The 21,564-nt window shown below is 42.3% G+C and overlaps 1 protein-coding gene across 1 annotated transcript in view; it reads left to right on the top strand.

Moving 5' to 3' along the window:
- SLC4A5 (solute carrier family 4 member 5) overlaps positions 1-21,564 on the top strand; it is a 127,164-nt gene that overhangs the window by 16,512 nt on the left and 89,088 nt on the right. The gene's annotated exons all lie outside the window — the stretch shown is intronic.

Genomic DNA, 21,564 nt, shown 5'->3' with positions numbered 1-21,564 from the left:
CAGAGGTAAAATGAATGGCATTTTAAATCAGCATTTCTGTTCATATTCAGATATGCATTTCTTGCTGTTCCTGCTCTTTTTTCCCTCCCCCTCGTCAGATGGTCCCCAGAAGTTCTTCCTTAAAAGAGTCTAGAAATGTTTATAAACTATGTGTCTACTTTGATTTGAAGGAAAACAGGCAGGTGTCTGTCTTTATGAAAGATGGAAAGCATGTACTGTTAGGACACATCATCAACTGCTGCTGAGTCAAGATGAGTGGACAGACTGAGATATTTCTTGCCTGTATCCTCTCTTGTTGACTGCTGTTGACTGTATCGGGGGGGAATGATTCACTGGTACAATCTGCTGCTGCACAACCATCATCTGCTATACATATCTATAACTTCCTATGCAAAATATTGCCAAGATTTATGTGATATATGAATCATAAGTGTCCTAAGGGCTAGCTAATACACTGTGGTTTGAGATATTTAGTACTGAAACCTGTTTTATCAGACATGTGAAGCTGGCAGAAAAGGTAGTGGATATATAAATGCATGAGCTGAGGTCCAGGGTGGGGGGATAAGCATGTAAAGAGGATGCATTCTGATGCTGGAGATATGAGATATGAGACGTGTGTGGTAGAGCTTCAAAGTACCTAAGCAACAATTCAGATAATGCCAAATGTAGGGTAGTTGCTTTTTATAGCATGAGACCTATACATAATCTACATTTGCACTATGAGATTTTGTGTCCAAGTTGTTACTGAATTCCAGGTCTGAAGCATCTCATTCCAACATTTTCCTTAAATCTATTTTGTTGAGTAGTTCTAAAGAGGGGTGACTGGGCCCCAGCCCTCCACGTCAATTCTTCTGACACCCCCCCAACCTCCCACCAATTGTGGCAGCAGCGACAAAAAGGGGAACTTTTTTTAAAGAAGATACAGCGCTGAGGTGGGCAGAGCCCAGCACCATGCTGGGGGTGCAAATCGCCCCCTCCTCACTCATCAGATTGAACACTGAGGAGCAGAGAGGGGATGATTACCCCTTCTTCTGTTGCTCTGCATGAATCAGCAGAGGAAGGGGGACTGTGTGACTCTGTATGCATCATATGTGTGTGCATGTAAGAATGTGCATGAGATATTGTGGGGTGGCTACCCCCCTGCTAGCCTCTGCTATTCTAAAATGTGAGTATCTGAGGCAGTTTGTGCAAAACCTGCTTATCAGATGCAGCACATAACACACACACACCCAAAATATAGTGTGTTTAGAAATAAACATAATCAATATTTTTGAATCCACCAATAAATGTTGAATCAGGGCTCTAAAAAATTTAACCTTTCGCTTTCTGAAACCTCCTTTTAAGCTGGAAGCTGTCCCTGTGGCCCAATCTGAGTAATCAAAAATGGATTAATTTTTGCAGACCTTCTGGTCCTTTCAGTGATGGAGTTTAAGGTTTCCCTCCACCCCATCCCACTTCCAGGTGTCTTTTATGCCTAGCAAACACAGCTACTCTTCAGTGGCTTTGCTTATTTGAACACAAAGAAAGAGAGGTGAATGAATACCAAGAATTTGCTCTGGCTCTTATATTTCCTGTCCCCCCCACACACACACACACTACTCAATGAAGCCCTCTCACCATGGCTTTAGCAAATGACTCTTTGTTTGCACAAGTGACCCCAGTCAGAGGCGCAACACAAGCAGGTTTCCAGAGAGGAAAGACCTGTAAAATGACCCTAAGATCATCCATTCACACAATATTGAATGATGAAGTTCCTGCAAATAGAATGCCTTCAGGACCCCAGCAATAGCTGAATACAGCCAAGGTAACGTATTGCACATAGACCGATTGGCTTTGGCTGGAGGAGAGGAAAGGAAACCCCCATCTTCTCTATTTAACCCACAGGCAGGATTTAGAAAGGGAAGAAGCACATTAGACCAAGCATTCATCCTTCACCATCTTATAAATAAAGCCATTAAAGGCCCGTCTTCATCGCTCTATGTAGCGTTTATAGATTTTGCGGCAGCTTTCGATTCGGTAAATAGAGAGCTTCTATGGCACAAACTAGCCCAATCCAATATAGATAAAAGACTGAGATGGCTCATTAAATCACTTCACCAGTCAAACCTTACAAGAGTACATCTTGGTAGAAATGGGGCCCTTTCTTGTACTATCCCACCCACTAAAGGTGTGAAGCAAGGCTGCATATTGGCTCCTTTCCTATTTAACTATTTTATTAATGATATAATCCCTACTCTGTCCTCTCTCAAGTTTTTTCCCCCTTCTGTTGGATTGGATAAAATTTCAGTTTTATTATACGCAGATGATTTGGTACTTTTTTCTTTAAACAAGATTGGCCTTAAAAGAATGCTAGCAAGTTTAGAAGGATATTGTAAAGTAAATCACCTCCAGGTCAATCATTCAAAATTAAAAATTATGGTCTGTGGAAATCACAGGAAGGCCAAAAATGTCTGGACTTTGAACGGAATAACTTTAGAACAAGTCCAGTCTTATAAATATCTGGGTATAAACTTCTCCCATACACTTTCATGGAAATCCCAGACCGAGGATACCAAACTTGCAGGCTCCAGATTACTTGGCCAACTAAAAAAAAATTTTTACACTCGAGGAGGCCATTTGATTGCTCCAATGTTGAAAATTTACGCAGCCAAAGTCCTATCTAAATTACTCTATGGGGCTGAAATGTGGGGTTCCTCTCTTAAAGCATCCTTGGAGCCCCTGCAAAATGCCTTCTTGAAACAGCTTCTGGGACTCCCGCGGACTACTCCTTCTGCCCACGTAAGGTTCGAACTGGGTATCCACTCATTGTCTGCCAAAATTGATTTGGCAGTTTTAAGATTTACGAGGAAGATTTTGCTGCTTGATAATTCATCAGTCCTCAAAAGTTGCTGGCATGAACAACTACAAAAAGGTGGTTGGGCCCAATCTACTATGGCCCTATTGGAACACTATAACCTTACCGATAGCAACTTAAAAATCTTCTCTCCCAAGGAGTTACGCAATTGGGTCTTTAACCAGGATGAGGCCCAAGACAGGTGCCGCATAACGGCTTCTCCGTATTCATATTGGTTCCCTCACTTTAAAACAAATCATGTGATCGCTCCCTATTTTACTATTTTACATTCTCCTATGAAACGTAGAGTTTTTACTGAACTGAGATTTCAGACAATGACGACAGCAGTTTTAGAAGGATGATACAGGGGCGTTCTGAAACATCAACGCTTTTGCATTTGTGGAACCGGGGAGATAGAGGACCTCCCCCATTATTTACTGTATTGCCCACTCTACAATGCGCCGAGACACAAATTCTTAGAACAGTTTATAATGCCCAGGGAGGCTTTTAGCCCTGACATTCTAATAGTAGATTTATTGGCCGACAATATCAAAGAGGTTACCTTAGCCGTCGCAAATTTTGCGCTGGCAGCAAAGCACATTAGAATTCATTTTGTCAATCCCAATAGTGACAAACTTTGAATAATTCTGAGATCTTCTGTATACATAAAATGCTGTTTTAAAATGTTGTTTTATATTTGTATAGTATGTTTTGCAATGACCTATGGCTAGAAGCAATAAAGTTCTTCTACTACTCTATTTAACCCCCTCAACCACACCCTCTCCCCCTTTGAGTACACTTTCCAAATTTTGATATGTAGGAAATAGACGGAGATAGCCAAACAACAACAATAAAGAATTTACCCTTCACATTATAGACCATAAGTGTTTAGGCAAAATACCCAACCAACTGTCCATGTGTGAAGTCGGCAGTACTATTGCACCACTCTGTCGCGCCATATGTGTGAACAAAGGATACCATAACTCCAGGAAGGTGTTATTTTTCTTAGTGCCCCAAAGTACTCTACTGGGGGCTGTGAGTTTCTCAGCCAGTGCCATCATCCATATTTTAATCCACCAACCTTAAATGGTAAATGGTGTATCATATTGTGAGTGGTGTGCCATTTCTAGCCTTGCTGCTACTAGCAAGAAAATAATTAGTTCTTTATGGAGCAACTTTGTGCAGGTAGCAGGAAAAATAGTCAACAATACTAAACCAGCATCCATTGGTATTAATTGCACCACAGTATCTGAGATTTCTTAGAATACCTTTTGCCAGAATAATTGTACAATTGGACACTTCCACCACATGTGGAAGTACCCACCCCAAGAGTTGCATCCTCTCCAACAGTCTGAAGAAGACCCATAATTTTAGAGGTGTAAAAAATTATGCATGGTATAGAGAACATGGATAGAGAGAAGTTTTTCTCCCTCTCTCATAATCCTAGAACTAGGGGCCATCCAATCATGGTGTCTATGGGAAAATCCAGAACAGACAAAAGGAAGTGCCAATGGTGGCATCATCATCATCATCATTAGTCGCTTGTTACCTAATAGGTCTCCAAGTGAGTTACATTTAAAAACATAAGCATAAATACATTATGGGGGGGGGAGAAAACAACATTTCATACAACCTACAACCATCCCCCCAAAGATAGCCCCCACCCCATAAAGCTGGACTTTGCCTATAGCTATTGTCCTTTTTCACCTGTGGTGTATCTCTGTGTTCCGATTCTTCATGAACTGAACTACTTTGGTAAATGACAGTGAGCTCCTGAGCTCGGCTTTGATACTGCATTAGGTATCTCAGTTTTAGATTCCACCCAAAAAACAAACTTGTCCATAGCACAAGTTTATGGAAGGGCAGAGAGAAAATAAATACTTTACGATGTGTTTCTTAACACCTCCTTGATGTCTCTCCTTCTGGTCTTGGTCCTGACCTTTAGATTTTCTTTCCTGTTAGACAATCAAGGGAAACCACTCTAACTGGCTGCTATATAAAAGTTTTAACTGGCTGCTATATAACTAAGCAAATTGGAATTGTGGAAAGCAATTGGATTTTTTTTAATGGTTGCTGGGTTGATTTTTCTGTCCAGAAACCTTGAAAAGGCCTCATGCTGAGCTGTACACATTGGGGAAATCAGAAATTAGGCCTGAGTTATAGCCTAGATTGCCAGTCAGCTAACTGTAGTGTACACAGCAATATTTCTATTCCACTAGAGTGATTTTCATCCTTTGCCATCAGGTACTAAAGAAAAACAAGAAAAAATAGGCACTATGATTGTGAGTATAGTGAGAGCTTTAAAGGAGTAAAGGGTAGCCACTTTTTCAGATCATTTTAAGTTATCTCGTTATCTCTCCCTTTAGCAATCAGCACCCAATCCTGCTCTACTCATAATTATAATTATAATTATAATTACTGCAGAATAAACAAACTCTTACTTCTTACTGCAAATAAACAAATATGCTTCTTTATTGCTGGCTGTGTAGAGAACACAACTGAATCTGAAAAGCAGAGCAAAGCAAAGTTCAAGGGGTGGAGTCTTGCCCATACAAAGTTCTAATATTTAACTCTTCAAGGGTCATGTTATTATAAAGGCTGTTTTTTTTCAGGATCACTTAAACTATAGGGTGGTCAAGATCATGAAAAATGCATCCTCAGTCAGGGAAAGTCTTGAGTGAGCAGAATTTTGGGGGCTCTTCCAAATGAGGCTTTTGTTGTTCACTCTTGCCCTGCATATTCACTGGATTTTTCAGAGAATCCTATTCTTACATTGCTTCTGTTCTTAAAACGAGCTATCATTCTTTAAATGGAGGTTGTCATTGTCTGTCGCGTCACAACTTTAAAAGATGACAATTTCCCAAAATATCTTGGGGCAAAGCACAGCTCCAGGGGGGGACAGAGACCCCGTTTCCCCTTCCTCCTTGGCTACAGGACTGCCCTAACAATAAACAGACTCAACCCACTCCCTCAAAGGCCTGGGAGAAAATATGTCAGCAAAGGCACCAGGTGGACCTCACTGGGGAACACATTCCACAGATGGGGAGCCACAACTGAAAAGGCCCTCTCCCTTCTCACCACCCTCTGAGCCTCCCTCAAACAGGGGGAGACTTGGACAAGAGCCTCAGAAGAAGATCTAAGGGTCTGGGCAGAGCTTAGAAAAGTTACTTTTTTGAACTACAACTCCCATCAGCCCAATCCAGTGGCCATGCTGGCTGGGGTTGATGGGAGTTGTAGTTTAAAAAAGTAACTTTTCCAACTCTGGGTCTGGGTAGGTTCACATTGGGAGAGGCGTTCCAGAAGATATTGGGGCCCTGAGCCGTGAAGAGCTGTAGAGGTCAAAACCAGCATTTGAGTTGGGCTTGGAAGCATACAGGCAGCCAGTGCAGTCAGAACAGAATTATGTGATCTGTTTGCCTCAAAGCAGTCAACTGCAGGATGGCCACATTCTGCACTGATTAGAGCTTCTCAAGCATTTTCAAAGGCAGCCCCACGTAAAGCGCATTGTGAACCTTGAGGCCACCAGGTTATCCTTGTCCAGATAGGGTCGCAGCTGGGCCATGAGCCTAAGCTGCTGCGAGGCATGTTGCACCACTGAGGCCACCTGTGCCTTAAGTGACAGCAATGGATCCAGGAGAACCCCTAGGTTGTGAGCCCCCAGCTCAAAGGGAATGTGACCATGTCTAGAGCAGGCTGCCCAACATTCAGCCAGGCAGATATAGGGCGTGCAGTGCAGTGCAACAGACTCTAGAGCGGGGATGGGATACCCCAAGCTCAGGGCCTGAATGCGGCCCTCCAAGCCTCTCTACCTGGCCCTCGGGACTCTCCCCAGCCACACCCCCTTCCTGTCTCTGTATTTTGCCAGCGTGAAATGTGTCCTTGAACTCTGGATGGAGGCCCAAGAGAGAGAGACTTGTAGAAACTGGCCAACTATACAAAGAAAAAATTCACTTGTGTTACTTCACCGCCTTTTGCCTCTGGCCCTTCCCATCACTGGCATGTGGCCCTTGGAGGGTTGTCCAGAAGGAAATGTGGCCCTTGGGCCGGAAAGGTTTTCCCAGCCCTGTTCTAGAGGGCCCGCTCAATCCAGAAATCTTCATATGCAATAATGTCATCATACACAGCTATGGAACTCCCTCCCAGAGGAGGCAGTGATGACCACCATCTTGGAGGGCTTTAAAAGAGGATTAGACAAATTCACGGAGGATAAGGCTAGCGATGGCTAAATCACCATGATGACTGTGCTCTGCCTCCACAGTTGGAGGCAGGATGCTTGTGAATACCAGACGCTGGAAACCACAGGAGGGAAGAGTGCCCTTGTGCTCAGGTCCTGCTTGTGGGTATTGCACAGGCACCTGGTTGGCCGCTGTGTGAACAGGATGCTGGACTAGAAGGGTCATTGGCCTGATCCAACAGGCTCATCTTGCGTTCTTAAAGAGCAGCCACCTTCCCCACTGCTTTGTATTTTGCTAGTTTCCTGCAACATGTGGTTGATGATTGCTAATTAAGGTTTGGCCCAGGAATTACCCCTGGATTCCACCCATCATGCCCAAACTCTCTACATGGGTATAAAACAGGGCAGAGGATAATCGTGCATGTGGGCACTGATCCTTTGGCTCTGTCTTCAGCAAGGCCTGCTCATCCACAAGCTATCGGGCTACGTTCAAGGTGCTGGTTTTGGTGTACAAAACCCTATACAGCTTAGGACCAGGATACCTGAAAGATCATCTGACCCCTTATATACCCAGCCAATCACTGTGCTCTGCAGGTGAGGGCCTCCTGCAGATACCATCTGATGCAGCATTTATGGAGTGCTCTCCCTAAAAAGGCCTCCCTAAGAACATCAGCTTTTGACATCAAGCGAGAATATATTTATTTCCCTCTGTCTTTGAATATTTCATTTATTTATGTATTACAAAATTATATACCACTAGATTGTAATACCTTTTTGTCAACCTCTTAAGTGCTTTACAAAAAGAATAAAACATTAAAGTTGTCAATAAAAGACAACGGAAAACAGCTATTAAAAACATTCAAAAGATCATTAAAATTAACAGTAAGCTAAAAAGAAATTGAGATATAAGTGAACTTTCTACAGATCTGGATAGGCTTGCCTGAAAAAAAATGTTTTAAGCAGGCACCAAAAAGAGCACAGTGAAGGCACCTGCCTGATGTCCATAGGCAGGGAGTTCCAAAGTGCAGGTGCTACAGTTATACCCCACTCCTAGCCATATATAATGATGGAGGTAAACCCAACTCTCATTCACATGTAAGATCCTAAGTTCAGGCCCTAGCATCTGCACCCAAAAGGATCCCAAAGTGATGGGGGGGGGAACCTGCTGCCCATCAGAGTAGACAATAGTTGGGGACTGACTGGACAAATGATGTGACCTAGTAGCTTCCCAAAACTGTACAAACAGCCAAAGCTCCTGTGTAAATTCTCCCAGGGCTGTAAACATCCTCCCAGTGAGACCTGCCATTTAACATGCCTGTGAAATTTAAGTGTCACATTAAGATTTTTTTTCATTGCTGTTGATGTCATTTTGTTGTCATGGTTTCATTTTTAACCCTGGCAATGTTCTTACTAATCTCTCTTTTTTCATTTGTTTATTTGGCTTACAATGATTTTATTGCGTATGCAAATTGCTAACTGCTTCATAGCCAAAAGCCAAGATACTTTTTTAAAAAACAGCAATTATCATTTGAGGAGCAGCAGTTTTTTGGGCATTTTCAAATATGGAGCAAATTTGTTTTCTCTTGCTTCTGAGGGCAGGACCTATACCAATGGGTTCAAATTATAACAAAAGGGATTTCGACCAGGGGTTCCCAATACTGTGCTCCAGACCAATGGTCTGCACGCTGCATTCAGGTGGTCTACCACATGTCCACATTAAATATTCATATTGATTTTAATGGGTTTTTGATTGCTTCTTTTATTTATTTCTCAGTCTGAATTCTATGGAAAAGTTTGATAACCACTGATTAAACATTAGGAAGAACTTCTTGATGGCAGGAGCTGTTCGACAGTGCAGCAGATTGCCTTGGGAAATGGAGGACTCTCCTGCATTAGAGGTTTTTAAGGAAAGGGTGGGTGGTCACCTATCAGGGATGCTGCGATAGTGAACTTCCTAGAACAGCAGGGGCTGGTCCAGAGAAGCCATGGTGGCTAACCTTGTTTGGCCTGAGAGTCACTTTCACCCTTGGCCAGTCCTCAGAGACTTCATGTCGGTGGGCATGGCCACACCACACTCTCACACACACTATTGTATGCAGACAGAGAGAGAGATACACACACACACTAGGCACACAGCCCCCCTCCATCCTCTGCTGGTCGATGCAGATCAGTTAAAGAGGGGAAGCATCACCCTCTCACTCCCCACCCCTCTCGTCAAATGTTCAGTCTGAAAACTGTGGAGTGGGAATGGAAGGATCTGTTGATTTCAGTTTTCTCTCTCTCTCATTTTTCCAGTCTTAAATTCGGTTCTCCACATTTCTGCAGCAATCTGTGATTTTTTTTTCACACAAAAAAATCTTCATGAAAATTTTGTGGCATTTTAGTGCACATTTTTCCTAAGAAACACATTTTTGAATGCAGTTTTGACTAATGTACGCATTTTTGCCAGCAATTTCTCCTAACATTTTTATATGTTATTTTCACTAATATATTCACTTCTATACACACTTTCCCCTATTACATGCATTTTTCTAAGCATTATCTGGTTGAAAAACTATATTACAAAATTTGGATGTGTGAATTTCAAAAGATGGGTGTTTGGTTCTCAAATGGTTTTGGAATTTGATAGATTTGGCTTTAAATGTGAACTGAATCGAACTTCTCCCCATCCCTGGCTGTTGCATTATAATTATTACAATTATTATATTTCAAAATCCACCCTTCATCCATAGAATCCCAGGGCACTGATCAAATGTCTCCCTCATCCCTGCTGAGAAGGCGGTCATTTGCACTCTAATCATAGGAATGGGGCTCTGACCATCTCAGCACTATCTTCTTTACATGGTTTTCTTTTTGCCGCACCAACCAAACCTGTTGGGGCTTGGAGGGAAAAATTAGGCCACCAAATTGGAGGTTAGCCACCCCTGGACTAGATAAACTTTGTGGTCTCCTCCAGCTCAGTTTGACGAATCAAGGAAATGTCTTTTACTTTAATATACTTCCAAGTAATGGGCTAGCATTTTTTTTTAAAGATTGTAATTGTTTCTAATACAAGAACTCACAAAAACCATGAATTGCAAGCATTCCATTGTTTACCTCACATAGGATGCATTTTCATGCAATGCATTTGTATACAGAATCTGAAACCAGTCCCTTTCTTCAGAAATACTGTTTGATTCATATACAGATTGATACAGAGTTTTTCCCCACCTTCCTCGGCGACATTGTAAGATTCCTTGCATCATTTGGTGTGGCCACTTGGGACTAAGAATGGAAGAACATGCCAATTTCCGTTTTCTCCGATTCTCATTTTACCAGTCTTTAATTCAGTTCTCCACATTTCTGTAGCAATTTGCATTTTTTTTAAAAAAAATCCTACTGAAAATTCTTTATCATTTTAGCAATTTCTCCTGATGTAATGCATTTTGTATGTTATTTTCACAAATATATTCATTTTTATGCACACTGTCCCCTAAAATATGCATTTTTGTAAACACTGATTGGAGAACCGCATTGCAAAATTCAGGTAAGTGTGAATTTTGAAGGATGGGTATGTTTCGGTTCTCGTACTGTTTTTAGAAGTGTGGATTTGATGGATTCCACTTTAAATGTGAACTGAATCAAATTTCTTTCCCATTTTTGCTAGGGAGTTGGGACTCCACCCCCACACCAGTGAAGCAGACCTGCTCTCAGATTTTAAAAGCAAAATGGGAGCTTTTCATGGTCTTGCTGTCCAGAGAGCTAACAAGGATGCAACCCTTTCCAGACCATTGGCAAGCCATGGACTAAGCAAAACAAAACCCAGAATACAGGAAACTGGGTTAGGTCTTTCTCACTCAGTAATATCAAACTGGCTCTGTTGGGTTTCAGACAGGATTCTCTCCCAGCTCTACCTGGTGATGTCAGAGATTGAACCTGGGATCTTTTGCATGCACAGCATGTGTGTTCTGGCTAGTGCTGAGCGACAGCCCTTCCCCTAAACATCCAGCTTTTTGTTCTTTTGTTAATACCGTCTTCTTATCCCCAAAGCTCCTTTGACCCACCCTGAATGCTTTTGTGATAAAACGTATAAACCAGGAATCAATTTGCCAAGCCTTTGAAGTCCACTAAACTCTTGCGATAGCACCTCAGTCCTAGCCGTTTGACTTGAAGGTTCTTAGCCAGTAAATCAGGTTAAACTATAATAATAGTGAACATCCTATTATTTGGGGGCCATGGTGATCCTTTTGGCAAAAAACAGGAACATTTCCTAGGAGGAAAAGCAAGTTGCATTAATAGCACATGCTAGTTTAATATGACATCAGAACACATTCCTTATTCCAGTATCAATAGTTGGAGCCTGTTCATTTTTTCATTAGGTTTCAGCCTTATGCACACATATATACACATTGAAACACAAACATGTTCCCTGTTTGTGCCCAGTCTGAAAGAACAAGTCAGGAGATTCTGAACCCAGACATTTTTATCAATGGATTAATTTCTAACATATGCAAAGATTGCTAGAGCTAACTTTCATTTAAACAAGGAGTAGTCATGGCGCAGAGGGGTAAGCGGCGGTAACGCAGCTGAAGCTCTGCTCACAGCCGGAGTTCGATTCCAATGGAAGGAGGAAGTCGAATCTCCGGTAAAAGGGATTGAGGTCTACTCAGCCTTCCATCCATCTGTGGTCGGTAAAATGAGTACAGTAGGGCCCTGCTTTACAGCACTTCACTTTACAGCGTTCTGCTAATACAGCAGTTGTGAATTGTAGAAAGGCACCGCTTTACAGCTCTTGTTTTACAGTGGTTTTTTGTCACCAGATGCCATTTTGGTCAATGTAAGTCAATGGGATCCGCTTTGCAGCGGTTTTCGCTTTACAGTGGGGGTCCGGAATGTAACCTACTGTATGAGTGGGGCCCTACTGTACCCAGCATATGCTGGGGGGTAAAGAAAGGCCGGGGAAGGAACTGGGAATCCCACCCCATATATACGGTCTGCCTAGTAAACATCGCAAGACGTCACCCTAAGAGTCGGAAACGACTCGCACTACAAGTGCGGGGACATCTTTACCTTTACCTTTACCTTTAGTCATGAATGATGACCTCGGATGCCAACCTGTGATCTCCCACACGGCACTCGTGCGCACCACAGCACTCAGGTATGTCCAAGCCACTTCCTGAAGTTTGGGCTTTTGGCTGCAGTCCCGTACAGCAGAGATGGGCAGCCAATTTGGATGGTCCATCCCCAGAGAATAATAGGACCTGTTATATTCCTGGATGCTCTGGGTGATTTTCCAGCAGACAGAGCTGGTGATCCTGTTGAGGGCCTAGTCTTGCTGTGGGGAGATGAGATGAGGAGAGCTACCAACATGATCTCTCCCAAGGATCCTCTCCAATGCTGCAGGGTCTGCCTTGCACTTTGATTTACCAAGGAGTTGCAAACAATGAAGCAAACTAGGAGGTGATTAGGGTGCAGGTGGTGGAAAACTTGCTCAAAGCTGACTGACACTAGTTAGGTTATACAGTTCTGCAGTGAAAGTGGCAAAGTAGAAATACTTTACTGCCTGTATTGCATCCTTGATGAGCTATCCAGCAGAGTTGCTTCAGGTGGTCCAGAGGCTGGCCATACCAGAAGTGGCTTCCGGCTTGACTCGTCTTCCGGTAAGACACAGTTTTACTCGGCTCTTACTTCCAGCGCTTCAAAGCTGTAAAAGCTAAAACCTAACAAGCTAAGGTTGTAATTAAATAAGAATTTACGATCCCTAGATAACAGGGCACAATACAAAGACAAACAGGAGGCCCATTTACTAAAGGTGATCGTAAATCAAGGTGCCACTCCAGTCCTACAAATTACATCAGCTGAGGACCTAAACTGTAAGACGTAAACGGCCGAGTTAGAAACAAACAAAAAACTCATTACTGACAAACCTCCGGAGGTTTTTTTGGAGTCCTATTGGAGGCACATAGGCTTCTGCTATGGAACTTAGTTTTAACAGTTTTAAACAGCACAATTTTACTCTAAGTGGCATATGTAAATAGTCTTTAACCAAACATCCAATCAGGAGCAAGGAATAGTCATGGGGAAAAACATGCTACAAGCAAAAATCATGAGCTACTTTTTACCCGCGCATGACTCAGCTTACACGTTACAGCATTTCCCAAAACCACAAGAAGTGAATCCTTCTACTTCAAGGACATATGAATGGACATTAGACCACCCTTTCTCTATAAAAGCATTTGCTGATAACATGGCTGCAAAAAGCTGGGCTGAGGAGCTACTGGATGCTGGTTTTAATTGCAATAACAACAGCATTAACAACACAATGGATGATGGGCTGCCTTCCGAGATAATCACAGCGGACTCACTCCATGACTTCCAAAGCTGTTCACAGTTCTCACAAGAGACGAGATATGAGTCCCATTACATACCTTCTGTATCCCCCTCTGCCCCTAAGCCTTCAAGCTGGCAATCACTCCTATTTAAAGAAATGAACATGGTCAAAGCTTACATTGCAGAGACCAACAATCTACTGACTACACTGGTTAATTCAATTGGATCTCAGCTTGAGCAAAGCACTGCAGAACCTAAAATCTTGACAACACCTCCAAGCAACACCATCACACAGGAACCAACTGCAGGACCAACCATCAAGAACAAGAATAAACCTGCGAAAAATTCCTTAGCACAGGGGAGGCAGAAACAAACTCAAAAATCTAAGAAACCTAAAAACATCAAAAATAGCAAACTTCCATGTGACAGGAAAATGAATTACAATCCTTTATTCAAACTGCTGGAAGCGTCAGCAAAGGAACAATACCCTGCTAAAACCAACCTCAGTCACTTAAGGAAGAATGACATGCCCTTAAATGTGGGGGGCAACTCTCCGAATTACGTCTTAACAAACAGCGACTGGGAGGTAAGACACCTGCCAACGCCCTCCCAAATGCTCGCATGGGCAGCAGCTGATAACTCCCAACAAACCCCATGGAAACTGATATTACAACCGGGAAAACTGGTACTATCTTATAACAAGTTGGTACATGGACATTGGCCCCCCTTTCCAAGCATCCCGTTTCTAGACAAATGCTTTGCACAATTTCTTCTTCCTACACACAGGACGAATTATATCAAATCTTTGATCAACATATCCACTGCATCGGACTGTTGCCGTTTGATCGTCACTCTGCACTCCTCCGCCATAACCAATCTCAAGGAAAGGGGCATAACAATTCAACGATACTACATAAACTCATCTTCTCCATCCTCATTATGGTTATGCACTCCTCAATCACCTAGCTCGTCCTCTTCGGAGACAGAGCTGACTACTATAGATGAACGTCATATGACTAATTCGCAAACTAGCTCTTCTACATCAATGCAACTCAAGACTACTCCTAGCCAAACCCAACCGCTTTTCAATTTAATACAAGAACTGGAGCCGGAGGAACTTCAACTCACAGAGCTATATACTCAACTTTTAGAACCTGAGCGAAGGATGGTTATTAACAAGCTCCAATATCTGATAGAACGGCTAGCGAAAATAAAGCCTATCAGGAGTCTAGGAAACAATATCTCTTCTGTACCCCTGCTGGAGTCTGCATCCTCTCCATCCAATTCAACCTACTCGACCATAAGAACTACAGCGCGCCCCAAGTCGTCTGGAGCAATCTTCATGGATACAACTAACTCCCTCAACCAAATTAACGTGGAACACTGAGATTTCTCTCCTAACCCAGTAGCCCCTTCTCTACCATCTCCCGCCATCCACTCAAAAAGAACTCAAACAAACCAGCTGTTACATATCCTATCATGGAATATTGCGGGATGGAATGTTAAATGAAATAATGTAGAACTATGTAATTATCTGAAACAACACGATATAATCCTCCTTCAGGAGACATGGACTACCAATGATGTACTTCTGGATGGTTTCGCTGCCTTTGCATTACCAGCAACTTTGCCCTTGGATAAACGGAAAGGCAGAGCTAAAGGCGGCATGATAATATTTGTTTCCACAACACTGACTGTTCAACATACAAACCTTCATCCATGCAATAACTTTGCAATGGCTGTTTTGTTAGAGTTTAATACTGTATCCTTAATACTGATTAATGTTTATTTGCCGCCTAGTATAGCAAGAGATCACCTGGAGTGAATATGGGAGGAATTGGAATCTTATATTACGGAACTGGAATCATGGTTTCCCAAAGCTCTACTACTCATTATGGGAGATTTTAATGCCAGAATCGGCCCTAATAATGATAATCTCCGGTCATCTAAACTTTGGAGGGGTGAGGACAACAAACATTACTTCCCTTTACATGATAGAACTTCCAAGGATCTAAGAATTAATCACTTGGGGATTTATTTGACTCACCTAGTGGGAAGTCATGGATTTATTATACTTAACGGTCTAAACTCATTAGATCCACTCACTGAGTATATTTACATATCTGGAAGGGGGAGCAGTGTAATTGACTATGCGATAGTCTCCCACCAGCTGTTACATCTAATAGTCAAATTCACAGTAGGCACAAGACAAGATAGTGACCATCACCCCTTATCCCTACTAATACAATCTAAAGACAAATGCCATGTGGATAAGGGGAACAATCTGGTAGCCAACCAAATATATTCTTCAACCAGGAGGACCATTTGGTCTCCCCTTCTGGCTACCACGTTAGCCACCTTCATCTCCTCTGCCTCTGCCCTGGACTTACAAGAACAAATTGGGACAACTGATAACCTCCATAAGGCCTTTAAAGCTTACGACACTTTAAATGAGTCCTTGGGCAAACTCCTGGTAACTAAAACTGGCAAAAAACATGCCAGCACAAGTGTCCCTAGATGGTACGATAAAGAATGCGTACAAACTAAGAGACAATTGAGGCAATTATATTGGCAATATTGAGAGGAAAAAACCAGCAATCTCCCCCCTGAGTACTACTTCATCAAACAAAAATATAAGCTATTGATAGCCTCTGAAAAGTGACAGCTAATATACGAAGGATGGAAATCCCTAATTCATGCCTCCAAGACGAAAAACTCCAAAAAAATTTGGTCTCTAGTCTCGGGAGGCATCAGACCTACAAATCTTGCCCTATGTAATATCCCAGCATATATCTGGGAAAAATTTTACACAGATATCTATATAATCACTCAACATACCCCCTTAGAGCATCCCTTTGTCTCTGACTTTGAACACTTACCTAGATGGCCGACAGTGACACAAAGTGAAATAATAGAACTAATTGGGGAATTAAAATCTGCTAAAGCCCCGGGCTGCGACAACATACCCCCGGAGCTACTGAAATGCCACCCAGAATGGTGGGCTCCCTTACTTGCCAACCTTTTTACCTTGGTGAATAATACGGGTCGATCTCCTGCGATATGGCATGAAGCCATAGTCATCCCAATTTATAAAAAAGGCCCACGTGACGACCCCACAAACTACAGGCCCATTAGTCTCCTCTCGGTGGTTGGAAAACTCTATGCCAGCTATCTGAAAGGAAAACTGATGACCTGGATGGAAGAGGAAGACATCCTGGGATGGGAGCAGACAGGATTCAGGAGAGGCAGATCCGTTCTGGATCACTGTCAACTTTTACATCATTTGGTAGAGAAATATAAAAAACAAACGGGGAAAGCCTTACACGTGGCCTTTGTGGATTTAAAATCCGCTTTCGATTCAATCCCAAGGGATATACTTTGGTCCAAGCTGGAAAAAACAACAATAGACAAAAGGCTACTACTATTAATACATAACCTCCACCAGCACACTTCATTACGTGTGCGCTGTGGCAGTAATGGCGATTTAACCAGTTCAATACCCACAACAAAAGGAGTCAGGCAAGGTTGTGTCCTGGCTCCCTTACTTTTCAACCTTTTCTTAAATGATTTGAGGACATTTTGTCTATCGCCAAAATTTCACTCTCCCAAATTAGATGAGCATAGATGTCCAATTTTACTCTATGCGGACGATGCCGCTCTGCTAGCCTTCTCAAAAATTGGCCTGAAACGACTCATAAGAGTTTTTATGAAGTACTGTACCGATAACCAATTAATTATTAATTTCTCGAAGACCAAAATTCTAGTTTTCACCAATTGTCCCACCGAGGCTGTGTGGACCATTAATGGCCAAAAAATTGCCCAAGTCTCGAGCTACAAGTACCTTGGCATCATTTTCCCCTCCTCCCTTTCCTGGGCCACACACATCCGTGCGGCAGTTTTGTCCGCACGCGCAACCGTGAAAAGTATCTTACGATATTACCACAAAACAGGGGGGCAGTATATTCCAGCTGCCATTCGAGTTTTCAAAGCAAAGGTAATCCCTCAACTCCTCTTTGGGGTCCCGCTCTGGATTCCTGACTACAACACCACCATCGAATCAGTACTCTCCCTTTTTCTAAGACAAATATTTGGTGTCCCAAGATGTGTTACAAACGCTGCCCTCAGACTTGAAGCAGGATTAAACTCGCTAGAATGCCAAGCGTGGTCCAGCGCTTTCAACTACTGGGCCAAACTTTCATATGATACTCAAACTGGATATCTAGCGAGCCTCTGGAAAGATACTTACCTTTCCGAGTGGACCAAAACCCTGCATGCCAAATTCCCCAAACTAGGCCTTTCATTAGAATACTTATCCATAGTAGAGCCAACAATGGCCAAATGCACAATTTTAACCAGATTAAAAGATATAGATCGACAATCTTCAATAACAGCAGCATCAAAGGTATGTTCTCCTCTCCACTTTAACCTAAACTTCAATATTAGATCCCATGCACTATACGTAGATTTCCTAACTTTACCTAAACTCCGCCATTCTTTTACTAAGGCAAGATTTAATTGTCTAGCCTCAGCATTGTTAGAAGGGAGATACCGGGGCATTCCACATAACCAACGTCTATGTCCATGCAGGACGGGTGAGTTAGAAACCTTTTTCCACACATTATTTATATGCCCACTATACTCTTTAGAACGCTCCAGATATCTACTTCCATTCATCCAAAAGCTCAATAGCAAGTCTCCAGAAGAGATGCTGAGATGTTTTCTGAATGGCTCGAATAAGGCTCTCACGATCTCAGTTGCCAAATATGTATATGCAGCCCAAAACAAACGCTCTAAATCCTTCCCCTGAAAAGACTTGGGTGATATAACAACAAGTTTAAACAGTTGATATGCATTTTGTTTTTTAATTTATCTGTAACATTTATATTCTATACTTCTTACATCTCGTACTGTTAGTACCCTTTAGTTAAATATCTGAACTACAACTCATGCGATTTATATGTATTTTCTGTACTGGTCAATGACCGCAATAAATTATTATGTATGTATGTATGTAAGTGGCGGATGGCCTTCTGAAGCACTCAGTAGCATGCTGTGAGTAGTTTGCATGGCACTTTGAGGATAAAGTTGCTCAGCTCCGTAATACCTTGGATGCCACAGTTCTTGCAAATCCAGTCAAGGTATCCAATACAGCTCCTTCCCATATTTCATGGGATTGATTTCAGTTTATGCAGCCTGATGCTGTGGTGTGGACAGAACAGTGATGTGACCAGCTTCTTGCTTGCTTGGTGAAAGCCAGCCGGGACAGGAGAATTGGCCAAGGTGGTCCAGAGTGTGGGAAGTGCGTTCACTCCTGAAGAAGCCCATCCTGGACCTTGTGGTTTATAACAACTACCACCCAGTCACAAATACCTCCTTCCTGGGCTTCTTGAACCTTATTGTAACTATTGTTTGGTGTTATATCTAAACCCAACGCCTTGCTTAACTATAGTTTGTTTGGTCGCCCCACCGCAGATACTTGCCAAGCTAGAGAGGAACAAGGGAAGAATAACTGGAAAAAAACAAGCTTTGGGGAAATAAACCATTGCGTGTTTACTTGCCTGTGAGATGACTCATGGTTTTCTGAACAAAGGCTGAACATGCCTTAGTGTAATGTGCAAACAGCCAATTAAGGTTAATGAGCTACTAATGAGCATCAATCTGGATGTCTCATTGCAAATATATTTACTCACTGATAGGTATTTCATCCTGATGCATGAAATAGGAAGCTGATGTGCAAGTAAATTGAATTGTGGGTAGTAGGTGCACTGGTTTTCCATATGTAGCACTGGTGATGTTAGAACTCAAACCTCTCTCCCAACATCAACATTTCTTTTCTTGCCTTCATTTTCAGATCTGTTTTATGCCCATACGCATATACAAACTATAAGCACACACACGCTGGCTAATGGGATAGCATTGCCCCACCTGCAGCCTTGCGGGTTACCAAAGATCTAAGAACCATGTGAACATGGAGATTCAGAAGAAAATCCTGCACGCTTTTGCCAAGAGAGGGGCAGTTGAGCAGAAAAGCACTTTTCTCCCTTTCCAGCTCTTTCTCTTGGTTCCAGGAGATGCATTTGAGCTGCTCAAGCTGAAATTGTCTGAGGGAGGGAGCAAGCTAGCTCTGTCAGAGACTGGTGAGCCGAATACCCATAATTCTAGGAGCAACACGTCATGGGCTTAGGCCAGTGATTCTCAAACAGGTGTGCCGCAGCACACTGGTGCGCTGCAAGAGGTGACTAGGTGTGCCCCAAATATTATGAAAGTATATTTTAAAAATGAGAAGAAACCCATTTGTATAGTTATTTTTATTCATAGTTTAAAATATATTAAGATATTTTTAATTTTGTACACGAAGTGCGCCAGAAAAAAATTATATGTTTTACAGTGCTCCGCGAACCAAAAACGTTTGAGAACCACTGGCTTAGGCAGATCTCTTGGTTCAGTTTGCAGGTGGTCAAGCAAATGGCTGCAGATGGTTTCTACATTTTCTGCTGCCTGACAGAGAGGAAAAATCCCCATGCCAGTCTCTGTAGTTTAACCCCACAGAGTCGCACAGTCTGCATTGGTTCCCTCTGTTTCAGGGAACCTCCAGACTGGTGTTTTATTACAGGTGTATTCTGCAATATGTTCTTCATATAGTGCATTAGTTATGGATTTCAACTGAACATCAGGAAAACCTTCCTAACTGTTAGAGCGATACGACAATGGAACCAAAGACCTAGGGAGGTGGTGGGCTCTGCAACACTGGAGGCATTCAAAAGGCACCTGGACAGCCACCTGTTAGGGATGCTTTAACTTAGTTTCCTGCATTGAGCAAGGGGGGTGGACTGGATGGCCTTATAGTCCCTTCCAGCTCTATGATTCTATTATTTATTCTGTTTTAGTTTGTCCTGTAATGCTTCCCCAATGCTACCACATTATTGCTATCTGGATGAGCTGTAGTGCAACCAAAGTGGGACCCAAAAAACCAAACCCAGAACATTTGTGGTATAAAAAGTTAGGAGATTTCATCTGGAAGTTACAGAATTTGCACTAATTGGAAATGAAGCAGTGTGACCACTCCTAAACATCTGTAGGTGCAAACAGTATTGAAAGTGGGATTGCCTGTGACTGCCTGGATACCATCATGAGCTCAAATCGTAATGAATGCATAACAAAAAGGGATGTCTGGAGGTGCCCGCAAACCTCAGTAGCATTGGCTGTACATTGCATGCATAGCAAGGGATGGAGAGATCATTCTGTGTTCAGTCTGTCAGTTTTGCATGTGTGTATTCATAAGTCCATTCTACTGCATTTTTGCATCAAACTGCAATTTTAAAAAAAATCTATAAAAAAAAATACTTAGGTACGTAATTGAAAAAATAGTTTATCACTAAATATGTCCTTAAATATGTATTTTATCACAATCTATAGATGTTAAACACACATTATCCACAATACATTGTTTTTGCATTTTTGTACAGAGAAGTGTGAAATCTGAAAGATAATTACATTCCAATCAGTGTGTTACTCCGGGAAGTGTGAATTAGGTCAGTTCTTTTTTAAAAGTGGACCAAACAAACTTCTACTCCATCCCTGCACAAGCTGGTCTGGTCTCCCCCACTGAAGAGGGCAGAATAAACCCTAAAAGCAAGCTCAACGTCATGTTTTGCTTGGACTGATCTCATCAAGCTGACCCCCCCCCAAAAAAATGGGTATATTTGCAAGCTAACAATGATGATGACCTCTTGAACTGATAATACAGCTCCCTTTCACCTTTATTTATTATTATTTGCCAATTGTTCCATATTTCAAGACCTCTTTGTGAAAGGAGTTTGGCATGAATAACTAATAATCTTTGTACTAATGGGTTCTGAATGGGCCTATTGTTTTTTTAATGAGTTGTCACCTCAAAGAGGTTATTCTTCTTCAAATGGTCCTTTCATTTGAGGTGTTGGGACAATTGGTTGCTATTTGCCACATTCTAAAATTGTGAGCATGTCAGGCACATAGGAAATCAGATGTGCAATACTGAAAAATGTACTGCTGTCTTTCAGAGCTCTTGCTGTGAGAATGGGCTTCCTGCATTGTAAGGGAAAGGAGTCTCCTGAAGTCGCTTTTCCCACCATGGGAACTTCATTTAAGTGGCAAATGGTTGGTGGACAGGCTCTGCCTGTTCCTCAACGTCTGGCCAAATTCCATATTATGGCTTGATTCTGGAAGGATTTTTTTTTCACAAGTCAGTGACTGTGTGTGTGTTTCAGGG

The sequence above is a fragment of the Rhineura floridana genome, chromosome 12, assembly GCF_030035675.1.
Source record: "Rhineura floridana isolate rRhiFlo1 chromosome 12, rRhiFlo1.hap2, whole genome shotgun sequence".
Taxonomy (NCBI): Eukaryota; Metazoa; Chordata; class Lepidosauria; order Squamata; family Rhineuridae; genus Rhineura; species Rhineura floridana.
Note: the sequence above shows the minus strand (reverse complement) of the source record. Positions and strands in the feature narration are given on the sequence as shown.